Source organism: Emydura macquarii, unplaced genomic scaffold (genome assembly GCF_026122565.2).
Source record: "Emydura macquarii macquarii isolate MOO-44397 ecotype Brisbane River unplaced genomic scaffold, CSIRO-AGI_Emac_v2 contig_212, whole genome shotgun sequence".
NCBI classification, from domain to species: Eukaryota; Metazoa; Chordata; order Testudines; family Chelidae; genus Emydura; species Emydura macquarii.
The window spans coordinates 8,622,668-8,645,228 of record NW_027130349.1 but is presented as its reverse complement, the minus strand read 5'-3'; the positions used below and the strand labels follow the sequence as shown (position 1 = coordinate 8,645,228).

Genomic DNA, 22,561 nt, shown 5'->3' with positions numbered 1-22,561 from the left:
AAGCTTTGCTAAAATCAAGATATATCACGTCTACCGCTGTCCCCACATCCACAGAGCCAGTCATCTCATGATAGAAGGAAATCAGGTTGGTCAAGCATGACTTGCCCTTGGTGAATCCATGCTGACTGTTCCTGATCACATTCCTCTCTTCCAATTGCCTCAAAATGGATTAGTTGAGGACCTGCTCCATGATTTTTCCAGGGACTCAGGTGAAGCTGACTGGTCAGTAGTTCCCCGGATTCTCCTCCTTCCCTTCATTCTTATTTCCAGATAAGCCTACTCACTGCCCAGCCTCAGTGCCTTTTGTTCTAGCTCAGGAACCATACTTTTGCATGTTGAATTTCCTGTCTGGAGGCCTCAGCTAGAAGCCAGCTTGGAAACTTCCTTGCATTTGTTTAAAGGCACAGGGCTTATATTATTCTTATAATTATATCTGGCTGAAATTCAGGGCTTAACCAGCATCAAAGTGGCTTCACGCTGGCCCTCTGCAGAAGGATGAATTTTATCGTCTTGGATAAATTCAGCTCTATATCAGACATGAATTATTGACAGATTAATGTTGATTTACCACAGTAGGCAAGGCAAAAATATAATATCTTCAGATGAGTTGTGAATGTGGAGGGTCAGTGAAGCAGAGAGATGTGAGGAGGTTGTTTTGAAGTGACAAGGTGAGGGGAAGGAAGTCTCTGACACAGAGTGGTGGGGTTGAGTGAAGGGACAGAGAGTAAACTAACACTGGGAAGCTAAAAGAAGTGAGTAGGGAAGTAGAAATGGGACTGCATCAGAATTCCTAATCCAAACATGCCTAACCTTTGGGTGTGTTCATATCCGCAATATGGGGACTCGAGCCATATATTCAGTTTTGGATCCAACCGGATACAAGTGTTTGCAAGTTAAAATTAAACCCAGGCCCTGTTCACCCCCAAGTGAAGTTTGTCTCTCCGTTGCTCTCTCCTTGGAGTGGAAGGGCCCACAGAACTCAACTGTTCTTCTGTGGTATGTTAGGTCAGGCTGTTGTCCCAACCTTCTAGGGAATGGTTGCCAATTTGATCTAGTTCCTAGAGTCATGTTATTGCAGAAGAATCTCAGCCACTTTTTTAAAAGTAGGAGGTCACACACTTTGTTACTTCTGTAGATTGAGCTCCTTGCTCACAACTAGGTTACTATGTTTCAGGTTCCCAAAAGAGAACACTGTTGGAGGGGGGCAGGAGTAGGGGCATCTGGAGAGGGGTACAATTGGGGGATGCTGGAGGGGTAGTGAGAAGGGCATTTGAGGAGGTGCTGGAGGGGGAATTTAGGGGATACTGTAGGGATGTGTGTATACTGGGGGATATTTAGGGGGTGCTGGAGGGGGTTCCTGGGGCCCACTCTTGAGGTCGAGGGGCACTCTCACTCCCTGTCACAGTGCCAGGGCGGCTGGCGCATACCCAGGACTCAGTGCCAGGCATCCATCAGCACCTCCCTGTGTGGATCTCCTTTTCCCCAGGCTAGGAGCCAGGGCCTGGGGTGGGCAGGATCCAGCAGCCGTGAGGGACCAATCAGATGCAAATGCAGAGGAAGGACCAATCAGGAAGCAGACTAGTTGGGGCTCTTTCTGAACTGCCAGGTCTGTTCCACAAAAAACCCAGGCATTGCCTCTTATTTGAAAAATCCACGCAGACAGAGGATCATAAAAGAGGCAATGTCCAGGAAAACGTACACATATCCGCGGCTCCTGGCATCCCTCTATTCTCCCCCATGAGCCCCTGTGTGCTATCTTCCCATTCCCATCTATTTCAGGGACTTGCAGCAACCGCCCCAACCTCTCCTTCATGCCAGCAGCTCTGTGTCCTCTCTCCCTCTACTCCCCATGACAGAGCCTCTGTGTGCCCCCCAATTCCCTCATCTATATCAGGGCCACCCATTTTCCTGCCATGCCAGCAGCTATGCATGCCCCTCATTCTGGGGGCTCTGGGGCGTCTTACCCTCAGCCCTGTCTCTACTGGACTTTCCTTCTCATGACTTGGCCCTCCGGCTGAGTCACAATCCATGTTCCCCGCCTTCCTGGCGATTGTCCAGTCCATTCTAGCCACCTCCCACAGTCTGGCCACCACAGTCTGGCCACCACTCCAATGGCGATCAGGGGAGGGAAGGGACCCAGGCCTGCCCACTATTCCAGGTCCCAGCCCAGGGACCCTGTGTCTGTGGCAGCCTTCTGCTGCATTTCCCCCCACAACTCCTCCATAGATTTCCCTGGGCCATTTCTCTGCAGCCCCAGTGCCTTCTCCACCCTTGCTTCAGGGCATTCAGCTCTGCTGAGTCCCAGCAGCCAGCCACTGCTCTGTCCAGGGTGCTGACAGTCCTCTCTCTTTGAGCTCCTAAGAGTCACTCTCCTTTCTCTGCTCTGCAACTCCCATTTATACAGGCCTCCTGGGCCCTAATTAGCTGCCACACAGCCCCATCTTATTGGCTACCTTTTGTGTTGCCTCTCCAAGGGCCCTCTAAACCCTTTCCAGGCCAGTGAGGGGCAGGTGCCCTGTCACAGGAGCATGAGTAGAGCTAACATGGAGGAGTATTGTTATCCTGGAATGTGTTAGTGGTTGCCATCAATCAGTTCTGTGACTTATAGACAATTGCAGATTTGGTTCAAAAGTTATGTTATATACAAAAAACAGAGAAATGACATCAAGCTTGAGTGTTAGGTATAAGAATGGCCATACTGCGTCAGACCAATGGTCCATCCAGCCAGTATCCTGTCTTCCAACAGTGACCAATGCCAGGTGCTTCAGAGGGAATGAACAGAACAGGTAATCATCAAGTGATTCATCCCATCACCCGTTCCCAGCTTTTGGCAAACAGAGGCCAGGGACATAAGCTTGGTTGTGCATAAATGCTTGAAAACATGACCCCTAAAGGTTCAAAATCCAGATGACAAATAAAAAGAAACCCCAGTTTATTATTTTTGAAAGTCTCATGATGTTTTAAGTCAATATCATGATTTTTGGGACCTGAATTGTGACTTCTGAATGCTGTGCATTGGCATTACTGTTTGTCACACAAGAAAACATTCATGCATGTACAAACACACACTAGTGGGACACTAACTAACTTTCAGCTTCTTGTGGCTAGTACTGCCTCCTGAAACTGCAAATCCTAGAAACCCTTGGGTATTTGCCTTCCATTATGTTAGAACTTTGAATTCGTCAGTGTTTTTTAAAAAGATGTGAGACTATGAATGCATAGATCCCTGTGGTATTAGTACTTCATTAAATTATTAGATCTATGAACAATTACATAATTTTTTTCTGTGTGTGTTAATTGGTTCTGAATTTTAAGTCATAACTTTGTGTTGCTTTGTTAATAATCTTTATTTTTTATGCAGATATAAACATTTTCTTCTCATTTAACAATGTGCTTGCATGTTATGGACCCTAGTACATTAGCACAGTTAGGAAAAATAAATCCCAGCTTCATTTATGAGACTACTGTAAAAGTGAGTAAGTCTTTAGCATGATATGAGGAGGATTTCAAATATGAGTATTCAGGAGTAATGATAGACCAACCTCATAATCTTATGTTTTAGATCTTGAAATAAGGTTTTATGACACATTTTGATGCAAACATAAATGATGTGTGAACTGGAAATAATTCAAGGTTACTTTTCAAAAGTGTCACTAGAAGTATATAACTCTGTATTGAGAGCCCTAGTGTTTGACACATGCTGCTGCAGAATTTATTAGTCTTATTTAATGTGATTATTAATTCTTATCTTCCAGATTATTCATTAGAATTTGGTCCTGACACTGTTTTTCTAGCCTAATGATGCCAGAAATAACAAGTTCACTATCTTGTTTATTTAAATGAGGTCCTTGTAACTCATAATTTAATAGCTAGACCTTGGCAACAGGATGTCAATTGCATAATGTATTGTACTTCAGAAAGTGGAGAACATGATTAGTGTGAGCTGACATTTAAAATGGGGGATCTGTTTAATATGATTTATTCAAAATACCTGAGAAGTATTAGCTCATTTCTCCTCCACATACACCAACTTGTTTAGGATTTGTGTGGGGAGGGAGGGAGAAAGTTGGCAGTGGAGAATTGAAAGCTTAAAACAAACATTCATAATTAAAATGTTTGAAGAAGATTTTCAGTTACTGAGTGCTTCCATATGGTATTGAAATAAGTCAGTTTACCAAAGCATGAGAAGGAATTGCATGCTTTGTGTGTGTGTGTTTAAAATATCTAGTAGGAAAAAGGCATTTAACATCAAGTGGTTGGACTGGGGTGCTCATATAAAATGGTATTTGATTTGGCCATGTTACAGTCAACAAAAATAGCAGGACAAAGAGAAGCTAGTATTGACTTGAAGGCTCTGGAAAGCAATGCTAAAGAAGAAAGAAAGAGAGACAGCAGGCAGGAAAAGACTTCTACAGCTTAAACACTTAAATTAATGTTGCTATATAAAAGGCCCAGTGGCGTATCTTAAAATTAAACTAGTGAGCCAGGTATAGTGATTGGGAGGACAAAAAAGGGAAGAATAAGAAAAACAAGCTGAATGATTTTATTTTGCGATGAGGAAGCACAACTGTCAGTGACAAAACAAACCACTGAAAGCGTCTCTAGCAGCTTCACAGAAAAATTATGCAAAATTATATGTTAATTATGATTAATATCTGTATTTTATTACTTTGCTAAATGTGAGGGATGACTTTGTCTCTGTTATAGACTGTTAATGCATTGTTACAAATTGCATTTATGAAGCAGTCAGTACCTCTGATGTGTTAATTTCTCTGTGAAGAGCTGCAGATATTCATATTCTCATAACTGTTTTTAAGAGTCCGTGTTTGATGAGTGAATTTGGAGCACATATAGCAATGGAGTAGGGTTTATAAGTTGGGTTCTCCCCATCCATTCACTCCTACTCTCTCCCCTCAATTAGGATCCCATGCCTCTAGGTCAGCCATGTGAGGCAAGACCCCCACCATCTCCTATGGGAAAGACAAGGTCAAATCAGTGTGGCTAGGGCAGTGAGGGAAAAGTATATTTTCAAAGACTTGGGAGCCTTCTTCTCTGTCATCAGCAATTTGTTCATATTGTAGATGGAAGGGGGCTTTTTTGAGGTCAGTCGGAAGTATAGAAGGCACACTTGGTCAACAGTGGTAAAACAGGTTGAATAGCACCCATGGAGTAGAGTGTGGGAGGGGCTGTTGGAGGAACAAAAGAATTTAAAATTTTTTTTTTTTAAATCTTTGCATTTATTTCCAGATCAAACCCTGTATATCTGTGCATTGAAAAGATGGGTCCTATTGCTTGCCCTCTAGTACTCGTATACACACAAATAAACAAAGCCATCATCCTTGAGGTGAAGTGCTAGTAAGTTTGTGCAAAAGGAATGTCATTTAAGATGAAGTCTAAGCATTCAAAGAAGCCACAACAATACGTTTTTTGTGTGTATTTACAGTAACTACTTAAGAGTATCTTATTTTCACAGCAGCTGAACTGAAAGTTGCCCTACTAAACCATGGAAGTTATTTTTATGATAAAGTTAATATGTTAAAATTTTTATGATTAGATTGTCTCTTTGTGTCTTAGTGGTAAGGGAGGGTTTTTGGACTGGCAGGGGAATGGCTACCCCTTGCCGTCCTGCTGGGAGGGGGCAGGGCATGCTCTCTACCCTTAGGGCCCTTCTCTCTTCCCTCTCCCCACTGAGAATGCATGTGGATGTGGGGCTGAGCCTCGGGAGTATTGAGTAATAGTTCACTTGCACTAGTCAGTCATTGGTCCTGTTTGAGGGGGTGAAGAATCCAGTTGACTCCCTTGTGTTTACATATTCCTGGGTGCACAACAGACCTTCTTGCTGCTGAAAGCTGCCCTACTGCATGGGTGGTATAGTTGTCAGAGCTGTGTTTCCAGGCTTGCTTTGGGTCTAACCCAGTCACCATTTGGAATCAGGAAGGAATATTTCCCTGCATATAACTTGGCAAGGTGTCCAGAGTGTTTTTGCATTCCTCACAACACCCTGGAGGCCTGGTAAGTTGCGGATGATAAGAATCAGAGAGAGTACTTTTTTTAAAAAAGGAAGGGGAAAAAAACAGGGTATAAAAATGTTAAATTGTCACAACTTGTGGCTGATATCTCATGCTGGTAAAAGCCACCAAGGGGCCAGCTACTGCAATAACTTGAGCATATGGCCTGGGAGAAACTTATGGAGCCTCTTGGGATCCCGGAATGGGCTGAATCAGGTCTTGAGTATTGGGGGTTTGGTTAAGAGACCAATCCTTATTCCTTGGTTGGATGGTATGAGGCCATTTAACCTACACTGGCCAAAATTAATGCCCGGTAATTTGAAATGGGGATCAGCTACTTCTGTAACATCAAAATTAATAAAGTTGCAGGCTCCCATTTTGAATCCATTCATATGTCTGTCCTCATTCTTCTGCATGTCCTCATCAAATGATATATGGAACACATAGTAAAAATTCTATTAAAAACATTGACATGATTGAATGTTACAAAGGAAATTTCCAAAAGTACCAAAGGAATTTTAAGTGACTGGCGTACTGAGACCACAGCCTATCATGCTGATCAGTATAGCTTCATTCTTTCCTTGTACTCCTCTCTTGGTCTATTTGCATCCCTTTATTATGTCTTAGATTGTAAGATCTTTGTTGTTTTGTTCTGTATTTGTAGAGCGCGTAGCACAATGGGGTCCTGGTCTCTGACTGGGGCTCCTAGGTGTTATGATAATACAAATAAAAATAGTAATAATGTTGAACTTCAATAGTATTTGTTCATCAGTCTCCCTAAGGAACTGTTAAAAATTCCTCCCTACTCTGAAGTGTAAGATTGAGTTGGCTTATCTCTATTAGCAAAATTAGAACTATAATTTTAGTGGTCAATAAAAGAAAAAAGGAAGATTTTCCTTTGCTCATCACTGCTTTTTTCATCACTTTCAGTGCTGGAAAACCCTCTGCTAATCCTTTTATTAGGTATTATTGCGCCTTAGATCATGAAGTATACGTTGACCAGCAAAGGCCATATTGTGGCATCGTTTCACATTTTGTCATTTTATTTTGATAATACTGTATCTGTTGCAATGAGTTTAGTTTGTTGCAACAAATGGTTTCCAGTCAGTATTTTGTGATCTTAATTTGGAAATACTAAAGAGATATTTCTGATTTATAGTAGAGTAGTCACTGGTGGACGGCTGTCATTTGCTGACATGATGTTGCTTCTACATGTACGCAGATGTTATGCGATTGTATCTTTCAATTAGCACAATTGAACACTTGGCAGTTACATTGTCAAGGGGAATTCATTTGTAGGAAATGGGCATCGTGTTCCTTTGCATAAAGAACTTTTTGTTCTTTATTTTTCTATCTCACTCTGTAATGGAATGTCCTGCATTATATCACGTTCTGTGCCATAATACGTAAGCGTATTTCTGACTCTCTAACCGCACGCTATTCTGGTATTACAATGGTCATCATTTGAACAGTGAACATTTACCAGCAGTAATCATGTTACAGTGTTAGATACCTCAGCACTTACTTACACTTAGAATGGGGACTCTTCAGTACCACAATGTGGTAATTTTTGGTGCATTTCACTTTGTAATGATGACCCTCCACACCTGAAGGTGAAATACATATTATGAAGATATAATGTTCTGTGGTGAAAGTTGCTATCAGATCTATCTTGAATTTATATCCTACTGTATGAAACAGAAGATAGCTACATACAATGTTTCATTTTCTGAGATCTGAGTCTTTTTTGCATCTTTCATGTTAGAAATACAGATTTTTGTGCTTGTAGTCATTGAATGAACTAATTTATATGCTTTTTTTTTGGGACTGACACAGTTGGAAAATATTTTGCAAGTGAAGACTGAAATGGTGTCAGGTAGGCAGAGGACTTTGTGCATCCCCTGAAAATAATTAATTTGCTAAACACTGTTCATCTAACCTTTTTTATGAATTTTATATTTTTGCTAGATTCACTTTTAAAGCTATGGAGACTGAAGTCTCCTATTTAGCCACAGAACAGGTGTAACTGTGGTAACTATATAAATTTCCTCAAACTGCCTTAAAATTGCACATCAACCCTAGTCTGGAAGGAGCATCTTTTGAGGTGGTGGAAGGTAGTACATCCCAATTCAATCCTTGGCTTTTCTGCTGTTGATACCAACACATTTGTTATTGTTATGTATTTACGTATCTGTTGTGAACTGGAATGAGACCATCAACTTATTGTATATAGACTAACAAACACCTACGGCAAAGATTTCTGGTCACTACATATTAGCCATTCCTGGAGAAATGCAGTCCCTTTATGAAATGTCTCACATGAAGGAATGGATAAATCTCAGAATGTAGTTTCCTGTATTTTCTGAATTGATTCTATAACAACTGTCAGAAAAGTAGCAATATTCATCTCGCATGCAGGTTCATGAACTTTAGCTGTGAATATCAGAAGTGTTAGGAACATAAGCCAGATTTGAATTTGGGCTTGGATAACTTTATTTGGTCAAATGCTAAATGAAGTTTTGTATTATTAAGGAATAGCAAAGCATCTCTGATTTTAGGTGAGAAGGTACTGGAGTAGACCATGCATATACCCTGGACTTGGCTCCCCACCCCCTCTCAAATACCCTTTTTCCTTGTCATGCCTACTAACTATCACAAGGAACGAGTGGAAATGTGTGAAAAGGTAATTGAGGATGAACCTTCAACTATATTTAGCAAAGTAAGAATGGGCCTTATTCTATTAGATGGAAGTCTGTTGCCAACTCCTTCTTCCACATGCTTCTCGCATGTCCTGCCTACAAAGAGGACATCTGCTTGTTGTCACCAATGGATTTTGCAAGAAGATGTCCACCTCAAACTGGATTCTTCTACAATGAACTCAAATCTAAATATCAAATTATTGGTCCATGTTGAGCTATAGCCAACATGCTGGAATCTCTAATTGGACAAGAGAGATCCCCAAGACAGAGCAAAGGGACAACGAACCCTACAAAAGACTCTAACCATGCAGGAAGAAGGGGGGGCTCTTTTCCATCAATGACGACACCCAAAGTTGTATCCTGCTCTCTTCCCTGGACCAGGTTGAAGGATGCTGACCATCAGCTAAACCAAACCTGAAGTCTACAACTAAGAGAAAGAAATGACCAACCACCTCTGTGCATGTGAAATGAGTTCAAGTAATTTACAACACCAACACCAGTTCTCAACTAAGACCAATCACACGAGTTAGAGACTCTAAGAAGATGACATGAGGTGCTTTTGTATAGAATCCACAGACATCTGAACTCTCTGACATTCCATTACAGAGAGAGAAAGAGACTTTTTGTGTGTCATTAACCATTTTCCCAGGCAGACACTAAAAAACCCAACTTTGTTATTTTATTAGTAAGAAAATATTTAAAAATTAAAAGCATATTATTTCAAAAGTGCAAAGTGCCTGATTTTTAAGAATCACTTCTACATCTCTATGTAAGAGTGTCAGAAAGATACAGATACTGTTTTAATGTGGGAAAGGAATAAGCTAAGTAAATACAGTCTGACATAGGTTTTATGATCAGAGAAACTTAAAGTGGAACACCGAAATGGGAAACTGTAAAGCAGGGTTTCTCAACTTCTGGGTCGGGTCCCAAAAGTGGGTTGCCAGAATGTTTCAAAGGGACGTGTGGCAGCTCCTGTGGCATCTGTCCCACAAGGTTGACTGGACTCACTTCCCTGCTCCAGGCACTGCAACCTCTGTATTAAAAGTGGTAAATCAGTTTTGTGTATGATGGAGGATAGAACCAGAAATGGTTCTACTTTAGCTGTCCTAAAATCTCAGTGAAGTATCTTCTTTCAGTATAACTATTTAAATAGTTCAATATTTACAGATGCAATATGATGTATGTGCAATTGTGCTTGCAGTCTCAAAAGTGCATTAAGTACAGTGAGACATCAAAGTGACTGGAAAAGAAATTAATAATTACACTAATGACTAACTATCATTCTTGCTTAATCTATGTAATATTCTAATTAACTCTTAGGAAATGGCCACTTCCTCTGTTAACCTTCGGCGTTAACTCAAAGTGCCTTCTACCTCAGGAACCTCAAACAATTCCTGAGGTAGAAGGTATTTTGAGTTAACGCTGAAAGTCTCACTTCATCTAGAGGTAGTGCTGACTATCTCTGTCACTTCCAACATGGACCACTTTTGTAACCATGTATGCCTTGGTGCAGCTTGTTTCTGCTTGTACCACAACATAACAATTTCTAGAATTTTCCTAAAAGGTTCTACAGAGCCAAGTTGGGATTCCTACCTGCAGTGAGTGACTTATCCTTCCCTTGACCTCCCACTCCTGCCAGGTCTTGTCCTGTACGTTAGCCTAGGGGGCAACAATATGCTCCAGAATCCATCAGTGGGAGACTTTAGGTTCCATGCCAGAAAGTTGGCCCCCTTGCAGAAGGGAGGAGTGAGGCTGTCTGCTCTGTTTGGGGTAGGGACTCTGTTAATGGCCATAGCAATGGGAGTTTAAATTTATTAGGAACTGGGGAACCTTTTGTGAAAGGGAGAAGCCTATACAGGAAGGATGGGCTCCACCTAAGCCAAAATGGAACCAGATTGCTGGCATGTGAAATTAAAAAGGTCATAGAGCAGTTTTTAAACTAAAGACTGGGGAAAAGCCGACAGGTGCAGAGGAGCATGTGGTTCGGACAGAGACATCCCTTAAGGGGAGGATCTATTAATGGAGATTCTCTATATCCTAATAAGCAGGAGAGGATGGAAGATGATAAAATATGGGTAGGATCTGATGAGAAATAGTCAAATGTAAAAGACTCCCATTCAATTGCATCACATAATGACAGACAGCTAAAATGTGACAATTTTTTAAAGTGCTTATCTACAAATGCTAGACGTCTAAATACTAAGATGGGTGAACTTGAGTGTCTCATATTAAAGGAGGTTATTGATATAATAGGCATCAAAGAAAGTTGGTGGAATGAGGATAATCAGTGGGACACAGTAATACCAAGGTACAAAATATATTGGAAGGACAGAATGGGTCATACTGGGGGATGAAGGGGGGAGGGGTGGCACTGTATGTGGAAGAAAGCATAGACTCAAATGAAATAAAAATCTTAAATGAACCAAACTGTGCCATAGAATCTCTATGGATAGAAATTCCATGCTTGAATAATAAGAATATAGCAGTAGGGATATACTACTGACCATCTGACCAGGATGGTGATAGTGACTGTGAAATCCTCAGGGAGATTAGAGAAGCTATAAAAATAAAAAACTTAATAATGCGGGATTTCAACTATCTACATATTGACTGGGTACGTCACCTCATAATGGGATGCAGAGATAAAATTTCTTGACACCTTAAATGACTGCTTCTTGGAGCAGCTAGTCCTGTAACCCACAAGAGGAGAGGCAATTCTTGATTTAGTCCTAAGTGGAGCACAGGATCTGGTCCAAGATGAATATAGCTGAACAGCTTGGTAATAATGACCATAACATAATAACATGTAACATCCCTGTATGGGGGGACGACACCAAAGTAACCCACCACATTAGCATTTAATTCCAGAAAGGGGAACTACCCAAAAATGAAGAAGTTAGTTATACAGAAATTAAAAGGGACAGTGCCCAAAGTGAAATCCTTGCAAGCTGCATGGAAACTTTTAAAAACTCTATAATAGAAGCTTAATTTAAATGTACACTCCCAAATTAAAAAACATAGTAAGAGGACCAAAAAAGTGCAAACTGTGGCTAAACCACAAAGTAAAAGAAGCAGTTAGAGTCAAAAAGGCATCCTTTAAAAAGTGGACGTTAAATTCTATTGAGGGAAATAGAGAGGAACGTGAACTCTGGCAAGTGAAGTATAAAAATATAATTAAGAAGGCCAAAAGAGAATTTGAAGAACAGCTAGCCAAAGACCCAAAAAGTAACAGCAAAACATTTTTTTAAATACATCAGAAGCAGGAAGCCTGCTAAAAAACAGTGGGGTCTTTGGATGATCGAGATGCTAAAGGAGCACTCAAGGAGGATAAAGCTATTGAGGAGAAACTAAATGAATTCTTTGCATCATCTTCATGGATGAGGATGTGAGGGATATTCCCAAACCTGAGCCATTCTTTTTTATGTGACAAATCTGAGGTACTGTCCCAGATTGAGGTGTCAGAGGAGATTTTAGAACAAATTGATAAATTAAACAATAACAAGTCACCAGGACAAGATGGTAACCACCTAAGAGTTGTGAAGGAACTCAAATGTGAAATTGCAGAACTACTAACTGTGGTATGTATAATTGAAATCAGCTTCTGTACCAGATGACTGTAAGATAGCTAATGTGATGCCAATTTTTTAAAAAGGCTCCAGAGGTGATCCTGGCAATTACAGGCCAGGTAACTTCAGTATCAGGCAAATTGGTTGAAACTATAGTAAAGAACAGAATTATCAGACCCACAGATGAGTATGATTTTTTGGGAAAGAGTCAACATGGTTTTTGTAAAGGGAAATCATGCCTCATCAATGTATTAGAATTCTTTGAGCGGGTCAACAAGCATGTGGACAAAGTGATCCAGTGGATATAGTGTACTTAGATTTTCAGAAAGCCTTTGACAAGGTCTCTCACCAAAGGCTCTTAAGCAAAGTAAGCAGTCGTGGGATAAAAGGGAAGGTCCTCTCCTGAATCAGTAACTGATTAAAAAATAGGAAACAAAGGGTAGGAATAATAGTCATTTTTCAGAATGGAGAGAGGTAAATAGCAGTGCCCTCCAGGGGTCTGTACTGGGACCAGATCCCTCGGGGACAATAAATAGGAAATAAGTTTTATTCCCCTGACTTCCAGAGCAGGCTAGAACAGACCATGTGGTTTTTATCACAGCCTTTTTAATGTTTCAGTCAGTCCATCCCAATCTTCTGTAGAGTTTGTGGCTTGACTTTCTAAATTGCACCTGCTTATTATATAGTCAAAACACTGAAACAAAAAGAGGGGACTTTTTCGTCTTGACAGGGGAACTTGTAGCTTTTGCATGTTTTGGAAGTTCCTTATAGCATTTGTTGTGGTGAATACTAGAAACCATCCCTTCTGGGAGCTTGCTCACTTGTTTCTTTGACAACTCTTTGACCTCCTGCTCTTTGACTTCTTTACCCAGGAGATATGTAAGTGTGGTTGAGATTTTGTATATGCAGTGGAGTGAGTCATGTTGATAACAGTATAAAAGTGCAAACAGGGTAAGTCTAAGATTAGTAAATGGAACTTGAAGAAAGAATTTTGATTTTTTTGGCTGCTTTCTGAAAAAGAGCAATTGGAACATATATTTCAAGAGTTTGGTGTATAGGGGATGTAGCTTTCTTTCCAACGTTTTTTGTCTGCGTATTGCTTTTTACTGTTCAAAACTAGTTATAGTTGCTTATCAAATTTTGATGAACCACATGTTTTTAAAAAATCCTTTTGTTAGTACATTATGAGACAATTTTCAGGATTAATTCTGAACAGGGAGGTCCTTTGACCACTGAAGTTGAAATGGAAAACAGGTAAAGGATCATTAAAAAGAAGTGTTGTTTCAGCTGCTATCAGCATAGTAAAATACTATGCATAATGTGTCCTGATTTAGCAGAATATCCTGTGTGAGGGTAGTGAAAAGGGAAACAAGGGCTAAAGAAGAAATATAGGAGCGGAACATGGACCAACAGGAAAGGGAGGATAACACAGGTTTAAAAATGAAGTTATGCTGAAAGGGGGAGGAAGAAGAAACTGGGAGGAGGGGAGAGAAGTAGGGTAGCAGCTTCTAAAAACTGAAGAGGAAAGAAGGAATGAGTTCCCCAGAGGAACAGAATTCTGTGACCAACAACATTGTTTTTTAATGTTTCATATTTTTTACACGATAAGGCCAAATTTGCCCTTTAAATTTCATTTTTAAGAATTAATCCTGCACATTTAACCAGCAGTTCAAATGAGAGGCAAGTGAACAATCTGATGTATAGAACTGTATGAGATTCTTTATTCTTTCTGGCAGTATTACTTTAATCAATTTTGTGGTTCACAGTGTGCCAAATGCTTAGTCTGTAGCTAACAGGGAGATTCACGTGTGACATATGCAGCTGAGCTGTCAATTTTCAGTAAAGGCGCCTGACAGGTCATGTTTCCAGTGCTAATTTAGATTTGACATCTCATTTAAACCCTGGAAAGGTTGATAGAAAATTTTAGAATACAAATAATGCTAGTGCAGCAAGATTCTGAAAAGGAGATGCTGTTGACCTTCTTTCCATGAAGTTATTAAATAAATGTATCTGGTACAAGAGAACTACAAAGTTATTTCTTGTGAACTCTAAAAAGCAGGAAAAGCCAGAACTGATATGAGAAATCTATGTAGTACCTATAGAAAAATATAATACAATGTATTTTGGTGGAGGTGATGTCTGAATAGACCATTCATTCAGAGAAATTATTGTACCTCAGCCATTAAATGTGTTTCAGTGATATTTTACAATCTTATTTTCCTGAATTTGTGAGAGGCATTTGAAATGACTAAGTCGGTGCAGACACAGACTAGGAAGGTATTTTTAAATGGCTTCTCAGCGAGAGATGAGACATAATGGTCTTAAAGTGTATTTGTTTTTGTATTGGAACAAATGCCCTTATAAAACACAATGGGCCAGGATCTCAGCTGGTATAAATTAGTGCGGCTCCTTTGGATCTTGCTCAGTATGTGAAGGTTGGGGCTTTATTCTGACAGACAAAATCTAATACAGCGATGTGCACAGACAAGGCACGCTAAAATAGTAGATGGACAATATCCCCTCCTGCTGCAGTCATACAGATTTGGCAGACTTACATCCTCACTATTTTGACCTCCACAGAGGAAAATAGGGGCAAGATATAGTGCACACTGATATAAACAGTAGTGTAACCACTTTCAGTCAGAATACTCAGGTGTACTAATCTAATCTAGATTCATGCATGAAATTTTAAATTTTGCTGTCTGCAAGTATTCATGACAGTAAAACTGCATAGCTCTTATTGCTTTGTTACCCAGGGTTTCCCAGAACCCAAAGCAGTGGTAATTTAACTATTTCTCTACAGGCTGTGTCAGGAATAAATCAATGGGGACACAGCTCATCCATCTGATAAATAATTGATACAAATGAGTGCTTTCATCTGAAACTGTTATTTATTAGATGTTAAGCGCGAGCGCACACACCCACAATAGGTTTAGGACATACCAAATATAATTACCCACAGTCTGAGATGATTTCAAGTGATCAGCCGGGCTTCCAGGGTTTGTCTTTCCATCCAGCTGATGGGGAGTTTAGATGTCAGCTCGTTGCCCAAAGAAAAGCTCCCTCTGACTGCTCAGAGGTATTTACTTTTACTAAATGTTTTATAGCTAATTCTAACAAAGCATAGAACATATAGTGCCTAGTGGGTCAATTCATTAACCTTTACTGGGTCACCAGTTGTCTTAATTTGAATAAACTACTCTTATCTGAAAACATTTCTAGTTCTTCTAGTCATAACACCATGTCAGGGGCACTTAAAACCAAGGTTGATATTAACTCACTCTCCCCATAAACTTGTTCCATTTTTTCATTCTGATTAACAAACTGTCTGTCCTTGCCTCACAAAGGCATAAGATGTTCCTAGTTATATGATGTTTGTTTTTCAGCTAGCAGTGGCTGAACATACAAAATTGCTGACTGCAGTACTGTCAAGTTCTGGGATGTATGCAGGAGAGTCAAATTCTGGGAGTAACAGTTTGAAGAAAGTTTATGCAGTAAAGGTACAAATATCTTTAAACAAAATCCATTAAATTCCAAAGAATATTTATAGAAAATATTTTACAGCATTACATTAAAATTAAAAACATTAAAATTAAGGACCTCCCCCCCCAAATATTTACCAATATAAAGGTGTCCTTTTGGAACTACAGGTGGATGACTGTTGTGCTGTTCAATCCTCCCAGATGCTTTTGGGTACTTTGTACAGTTGCCATGCCATATTTTACAAAACCACTATCTCTGATACTTTGGCAGTCCCATTGGTCCATAAAATGTAAGGTCTTCAGGAGCATCAGCTGGTGTAAATCAATGTACCTCCATTGAAGTCAAGGGAACAATGTTGATTTACACCAGGTACTGGACCAGAGTGGGTATATGAGAAGGTAGCAGGGTAGGATGTCGACAGGGCTCTCCACTATTGTGCAACCATTGAGAAGGCTACAGAATCTTGTAACAAGTGCGGAATTCCCCGTCTGCTCACCATTGTGAATTCCACCAGTGGTCTCTTCAGCCTGCATGGGAAGCTTAGGAGGGAGGAGTAGACAGATAGAATAAAAACCAACATAACTCTATTCTAATGGGTGGGGAAAAGATCTAGGAACACTAGTACCCTCGGATATGCACCATGAAAAATTTGTCTTTACTATATTCAACTGTTTAATAGTTACTGCACTATTTGAGAGTTCACCATTCTAATCATAGAGAATCTTGTAAATACCATTAACAATGGTGTGACCCGTCCATGCCTAGGGCAGCCTCCTGAAAATGCCAAGGTCAGATTCTCCAAACACTGGGGGGTGACACTTAAGTCAGGCTTCCCAACCAGCTAGAAACTGTGCTGATTCCCCACATTGGTTATCAAGAAGCCAGTATACACATTCACACAGTCCGCTTTACTGCATTTCAGTCTCTGGCTCCCAATCGGCCACTAGGTCCAGTAAAGAGACCAGTTATTTAAAACGCTATGCTCTTTACCAAAAAGGTTCCTCCTGACCCCAAAGGGCCAGCCACAGTACCAAATTAATATAAGTTTGGATCTTACCCAAAATATCATGCTGCCAGCCGATCCTTTAGTAACTAAAACTAAAGGTTTATTATAAAAAGGAACAAACAATAAGAGAAATGTTAAAGGATTAAATCAATCAGACACATACAAATGATTTGAAAGTCCATTTATATCAGGTTTCTAGAAGAATTGTGGAGTTTGCAGGCTTGTATAGTCCCTCTGGTATACATCCAGTACCTGGATGGGTCTCAGTCCTTTGTTTCACAGCTTCAGTTGCAGATGACTTGATCCAGAGGTAGATAGGTGGCTGAAAGCTGAACAGGATTGAAGACAAGATGGATCCCAGACCTCTGCCTTTTTATGTCCTCTGGCCCTTGCCATGCTGCTTGTGGAATTTCACAGGAACCAAAATGGAGTCCAGAGTCACATGAGCAAGTCCTGGTGACTCATCAGATATATCCCTGTCTTCTCCCTCTGGGCCCCTTGCACTGTGAAGGTCTCAGTGAGCTATTAAGCAGGCTATTCTGCCGCCATCCTGTCTGACGTGTTACCCAGATAGCACAATTTGAAATACTGATATATCAAACATATCCATAACTTCCATTACATATATAACACATGAACATAAACATCATCATCTTACTTAGCACATTATAACCTTTCTAATAGTACCTGACATGGCATGTCTCACAAATTATGATTTTGACATACTGATGTCAAACAATATAATAAATGCCCTCCTTTCCCCCCCATCCAACCAGTGTGACACCCCCAACGTGAGATTGGTGTAGAAGGGAGTAATCAGAGCTCCTGAATACACCTCAAGGGCCCTCCTTATTCAGCCAGCATGACAAACGGTAAAACCATCTGCTGTATTTTCCAGGCAGTGAGAATGAACATTCTAATTTGTTCTAAAAATCAGTGAAGACATCATCTGTATAAGTACTAAATTTTCCCTTTGACTTGAGTCTTCCTTGTGATCACTGCAAATGGAAATGTGTTCTTGTTGGCAACTCCCAGGCATCATAATACATGTACATTTTCCAAGCAGCTAAGTCTTAGATGCTGGTCAGGATAATCACAGTGGCCTTGCTCCTACACTAATTTAAATAAATGGGACAATATTGCCAGCTCCAAGTGTTCAAAAAGATGAGTCAGGTTCCAAAAAGATCATGAGGTTTTATGTAAAAATATATAGGGTTCATTTTATTTGCCTTCTTCATTTTTAGTCTTTAGGGTGCACTTGGTTCACATTTTCAAGTGTTTCTGTGTAGTGATTATGACTACAAACTTATTTTATTTTTAATGTAAACTGAGATTTTCCCCTAATCACATGCTTCCAAGAGATGGGGCTCAAAGAAAATACCAAATATTCCAAGACTTGAGATGAAGCCAGGAGCCTTGACAACACTACAAAATTCACAGTGGTTTCAATGAAAAAAGTCAGGGCCATTGCTTTTCTCTCAAGAGAAAAGAAAATAAATAAGGTCTTGCATAAACCTCTTAATACTTCTGATAAACTAGAAGTTCTGTAAAATATAACTACACCACTAATGCAACCTGGGTTTTTCTGAAAAACCTCCATTACTCTTATCAAAGGCCACAAGTCTTTTTCATCTTTAGATAAGCTGAACACATTGTTCTGTTTTACAGCTAACTTACTTTGTCCAAAGATGTCCAGAAGTGGATGGCTTGACTCATGAAGTGATGATGTGATACCCACTATTGGTAAGCTTGAGAATGCCTTCCAAAAGAAAACCAAAGTTGATTAGGGCTTATCTATACGGTGCTTTAGTATGCACCAGAGGGATGGCTTGTGTGGACATTGCTGGTGTGTACTCAAAGTTCCCTAGTGTGTGTTAAAGTCCCATTTCAAACTTTTATTTCAAACAGGACTACATTAACGTGCATTAGAGAACTTTTAGTGTGCACCAGCAGCCTCCACATTCAACACACTGGTGTGGACTGAAATGTACACTCCAGTGGTGTGGACTAAAGCGCTGTGTAGACAATCTCTTCCTCTCTCTTTATAAGGAAATTTTTGGTTCTTGAGATAAAAAAATCCCTTTTAAAAAGTTCACAGACCACAAATAAATCTAGAAAATCTCAATAGACTCATATTAGTATACTCACAGTCCCGCTGTGCAGGATGGTTGGCCGTCCCTCCCTGTCAGTTTTGGAGGGAGGCCACACCCACTCCCTACCATGCTCCAGCAGGGGTTGGCCCAGTCCGGGGCAGGGGAACAGTCTCCAGGCTCAAGCCGGGCAGCCCAAAGGCGATAGCCCAAGTTCCAGCGGGCAGCACACAGTTCAGAGGCCCCAGGCGGGGTGGTTAGGGAAGGGGGACGCAGGCCCACCCGACTCCACTGCGTCCCAGTCCAGGTCCCTAGCCATGGCAGAGGGGCATGCCACGGAGTCAGCAGAGTTCCAACTGCAACACATTGATTCGCTGTCAGTTCCCCAGTCCCTGGACCGGGTGGCCCCTCCCCTGGGCTACTTCCTGCCCCTTTTCCCTTGGGTACCTGGTGTGCCACCATTCAGTCAACCTTGTCAGGGTAGGCGCCCAGGGGCAGGTTGCAGAACCCCTTGATACCTTCAGGGAGCAGTAGGTCAGGTAGCTCGTTGGGGAGGTCAGCAGGGGGCAGTTCCTCCAGGCCCGGCCCTGTCAGGGCCCATGCCTCATTGTCGTTCTCTGGCAACTCCCAAGTCTGTCCCCGGTATGGCCACCTCCTCCTCATCTGCGTCCGGCAGCTCCTCCAGGTCTTGGCCCCTCTAGGTCACTGGGTCCGGTGGGGTGGTTGGATCCGGGGGTATCTCTGGGCCCCAGGCCGCGCGCTGCTCATTAGCTGGCGCCCGGACGCAGGCCCTGCTCCGCTTACCCAGGAACCAGGTCCCAGTCTGCTCACCCAGGTACCAGACCGCAGGTAGCTCTGAAGGGTGGGAAGGGACGTCCTTCCCCTCTGGGAGCAGGCTACCGACTGAGCTCCTGGGCCTCTATTTTATACTTTCTGTCCTGCCCCCTTGCTTCTGGGTGAGCGGACAGGCAGTCTCTGGCTCCGCCCCCACAGGCCCGGCCTGTTTCTCCCTGTCAGTTTCGGAGGGAGGCCACACCCACTCACTACACTCTAATTAAATCCAGGAGCATACTAGAAGAACAGTAAATCTCTACATTAATTCAGCAAAAGCCACTGAAACCTACAGACAAACTGTTTTATTCAGCCCTGAAGGGAACCAAAATTCTAACCACAGGAACTATTTAACATATAAAGTTACTCCTCTCCAACAAACACACACACACACACTTTTACAAACACACATTTTTACACACACACATACAAACAATAGGTGTGGATATCTCTAGAGCAATAGGCATGTTTCTGTGCAGGCAGGCAGAGAGATTTGTGAGAGAGTGTGATTTGATATGTTGCAAAAAACCAAAATGAACCTTTCAGATATCAGAAGAAAGTATTTATTGATTACAAGCAAAATTGCAAAACTTAGACCTTTGCTCCAAAGACAGACCCGAGGGTCTGAAAAATAGAGCTGCTGACTCTTAATATTACAGGGAATGGTCTGTTTTTTGTTCTTTTTGAAAAGTTTTCTCCAGTTCCCTTTGAAGACATTAGTCCAGTGATAAGATTTATTTGCTTCCCTGTCAGGCACAATAATGACACTCTCTGGGAACTTTATCAGCATTGGACTAGATTCTCTTCTCACATAGCTGTTACACGAGGGTGGCTCCTTTTTAATTCAGTGGAATTACTCCTATTCACACTGGTCTAAGTGAGAGGAGAATTAGGGCCATTTTCCTGATGATACCCTTAAGAGTACCCAAGAGTAGGGGAAAAAGACCAGGAGATCTCCGTAGCAGATGGCAAGATTTATCACTTTGATATATTTAAAAATACCCTAAGAAACTGACAATTCAAAGTCTAGTTCAGATTTTTCTGTGCTTCTAGTTCCTGCTAGTAAACATCACTGCTGACTGTTAAAGGACATAATCCACCTCTACTAATGCTGCTTAACTAATAGGTAATGAGAATCACTTATATTTAATATTACAGTTTTATATAAAAACTTAAGCTATAATTGAAATATTATGATACAATAAAACATATAGTTTTGTCTACATAAACTATTATTTAAGACATTCTAATGGAAAACAAAATTAAGACATTATTTCCACAGCTTTGCTAATACCATGAAGGATTTATGCAAATACCTTAACGTCCAATACTTCTCTGAAAAGTGACTGTAAAAATCGAATTGTGGGGTTCCATGTTTATTCTCTCTCATAATATTTAGGTAAATTAGATGCATTCAAGTCAGCAAGAGCCTGACAGAATTCACCTGAGGGTACTTTAGAAACTAGCTGGAATAGTTTTGGAAACATTAGTGATTATCTTCAAGAACTCATGGAGGACGTGTGGGGTCCCAGAGGACTGGTGAAGTCCTAACATAGTACCTATCTTTACAAGGGGGGAACCAAGAAGATCCAGGGAATTATAGACTAGTTAACCTAACTTCAATACCTAGAAAGATACTGGAACAAATTACTAAGTAATCAGTTTGTAAACATCTAGAAGATAATATAATGATATGTAATAGCCAACATGGATTTGTCAAGAACGGATTATGCCAAACCAGCCTAATTTCCTTCTTTGACAGGGTTACTGGCCTATTGGAAATGAAGAAAGCAGTGGATGCAATATATATATCTTGATTTTAGTAAAGCTTTTCACATAGTCCCACATGACAGTCTCATAACCATACTAAGGAGGTGTGGTCTAGATGAAATTACTATAAGGTGGCTGCAAAACTGGTTGGAAAAAAACCATACATAAAGAGAAGTTACTGATAGTTTGCTGTCAGACTGAGAGGAAATATCTAGTGGGGTCCATCAGGGGTCTGTCCTGGTTCCAGGACTATTCAATATTTTCATTAATTATTTGGATAATGAAGTGGAGTGTATGCTTATAAAATTTGCAAATGACACCAATTTGGGAGGGGTTTCCAGCTCTTTGGAGTACAGGATTAGAATTCAAAAGGACCTTGACAAATTGGAGAATTGGTCTAAAATCAACAAGATAAAATTCAATGAAGACAAGTGCAAAGAACTTAATTTAGGAAGAAAGAAAAAATCAAATACACAATTACAAACTGGGAAATAACTGGCTAGGCAGTAATACTGCAGAAAAGGATCTGGGGATTATAGTAAATCACAAATTGAATGACGAGTCACCAATGTGATGCAGTTGCAAAAAGGACCAATAGCATCCTGTGTTAACAGGAGTGTTGTATACAAGACCCAGGAAGTAATTTCCCGCTGTATTCAGCACCGGTGAGGCCTCAGCTGGTGTCCTGTGTCCAGTTCGGTGTGCCACACTTTAAGAAAGATATGAACAGATTGGAGAGAGTCCAGAGGAGAGCAACAAAAATTATAAAAGATTAGAAAAACTGACCCATGAGGAAAGATTGAAAGAATTAGGCATGTTTAGTCTTGAGAAAAGAAGACTGAGTGGAGACCTGATAACAATCTTCCAATGTGTTAAGGGCTGTTATAAAGAGGACTGTGATCAATTGTTCTCCATATCCACTAAAGATAGGACGAGAAGTAATCGGCTTAATCTGCAGTAAGAGAGATTTAAATTAGATATTAGGAAAAGCTTTCTAACTATAAGAGTAGTTAAGCATTGGAATAGGCTTCCAAAAGAGGTTTTGGAACCTCCATCACTGGAGGTTTTTAATAACAGGTTAGACAAACACCTGTCAGGGATGGTCTAG

General features: G+C 40.7%; 1 protein-coding gene across 2 annotated transcripts in view; it reads left to right on the top strand.

The window, feature by feature from the left end:
- The window catches only part of DLGAP1 (DLG associated protein 1), a 571,137-nt gene that overhangs the window by 239,307 nt on the left and 309,269 nt on the right, over positions 1-22,561 (top strand). For both annotated transcript variants that reach the window (XM_067547338.1, XM_067547348.1), the window contains exons 5-6: positions 15,660-15,773; positions 18,431-18,505. The gene's annotated coding sequence lies outside the window, so the exon portion shown is untranslated. The remainder of the gene's footprint in view (positions 1-15,659; positions 15,774-18,430; positions 18,506-22,561) is intronic.